Source organism: Mandrillus leucophaeus, unplaced genomic scaffold, assembly GCF_000951045.1.
Source record: "Mandrillus leucophaeus isolate KB7577 unplaced genomic scaffold, Mleu.le_1.0 Scaffold106, whole genome shotgun sequence".
Lineage (NCBI taxonomy): Eukaryota > Metazoa > Chordata > Mammalia > Primates > Cercopithecidae > Mandrillus > Mandrillus leucophaeus.
Genome location: NW_012098765.1, coordinates 2,281,489 through 2,283,243, shown reverse-complemented (window position 1 = coordinate 2,283,243; position 1,755 = coordinate 2,281,489). Strand labels below are relative to the sequence as shown.

Below are 1,755 nucleotides of genomic sequence, written 5' to 3'. Positions count from 1 at the left end.
CTGCTGGGAGGGACCTCGGTGGATGAGACGTGTGATTCCACAAATAGCCTATGCCAGCCTTCCAGCCTCACATGGCTGAGAGTAAGTGTCTTGGAGCCAGACTGCCATTTTTAAAGTGAAGGTGAGAAGACCACCAGCCACTTGGTATTTTTGTCAGGATTAAGTAAAAAAAATCCTAAATGAAAAGTATAAATTGCAGCTGGGTGTGGTGGCTCACACCTGTAATCCCAGCACTTTGAGGGGCTGAGGTGGGCGGATCACCTGAGGTCAGGAGTTCAAGACCAACCTGGCCAGCATGACGAAACCTCGTCTCTACTAAAAAATACAAGAATTAGCTGGGCGTGGTGGCAGGTGCCTGTAATCCCAGCTACTTGGGAGGCTGAGGCAGGGACAATTGCTTGAACCCAGGAGGCAGAGGTTGCAGTGAACCGAGATTGTGCCACTACACTCCAGCCTAGGTGACAGAGCGAGACTCCATCTCAAAAAAAAAGAAAAGAAAAGTATAAATTGCTTAAAACAGTGTGTGACACATAGTAGGCATTCAGCTCATGTTAACTGTTGTTTTCTCTGTGGCCACTGATAGTTCTTCACACCTCTGTGATCTGATCTCATTTTTATGGAGAGGGCAGTAATCATCACCACCCCCCAGATCACAAAATAGGAAACTGTTGTTCACAGACGGGCCTAGGATTAAATAAGGAGTTTTGGCAAAACTAGGCTAGAATTCCAAATCCTGCTACGTAAGCACTCACCAGAGTTGCTAGTTATTAGTATTACTTTGTTGTTATTTTTAGGAGTGGAGCAGGTTGTATTTGTATCTTACATCACAGGCTCTGATTGGATTTCAATTAATGTCACAAATAGCATTTAAACATTTCTTTTACTGTTTTTAAGATTTTAGGCCAGGCACGGTGGCTCATGCCTGTAATCCCAGCACTTTGGGAGGCCGAGGGGGGCAGATCACCAGAGATCAGGGGTTCGAGACCATCCTGGCCAACATAGTGAAACACCGTCTCTACTAAAAATACACACACAAAAAATTAGCTGGGCATGGTGGCGCATGCCTGTAACCCCAGCTATTCAGGAGACTGAGGCAGGAGAATCGCTTGAACCCAGGAGGTGGAGGCAGTGAACTGAGATCATGCCACTGCACTCCAGCCTGGGTGAGACAGCAAGACTCCATCTCAAACAAACAAACAAAACATTAATTGCACAGCTCAAAATTAGGGGAGAAATCACCTTTTAAAAACATTACAGATATAGCAAAACAAAAACAAAAACAAAACAAAACCCACACACACACACAAAAAAAAACAGAAATTCCTCCCCAGTCCTAGTTTTACAATTTTATCTATAAATATTTAAGAAAAAAATGTAGCCTTTTAGAATAATCATATTTTCATAACCACCTTGAATAGTTATATTTAGTAATTTTATAATGCAAATAGAAGATGTTTAATATATTGGTTTGATCCATATGGCATAGAAATACTTATTTCTGAATGATTCTCTAATACATGTTCATTTATCTTATCTCTTTCTATAAATTAAGAGTGCAGGCTGGGCACGGTGGCTCGCACCTGTAGTCCCAGCACTTTGGAAGGCTGAGGTGGGAGGATTGCTTATGGCTTGAGGTCAGGAGTTTGAGACTAGCATGGGCAAATGGTGAGACCTTGTCTCTACAAAAACAAAACAAAACAAAACAAAATGAAACAAACCAAAATGAAACAATCAGCAACATTAGGCCTGGCGTGG

At 42.3% G+C, this 1,755-nt stretch overlaps 1 protein-coding gene across 1 annotated transcript in view; it reads right to left on the bottom strand.

Annotated features, from left to right (window-relative positions):
* Window positions 1–1,755, bottom strand: part of LOC105542603 (cytochrome P450 2F2-like) — a 68,556-nt gene that overhangs the window by 42,201 nt on the left and 24,600 nt on the right.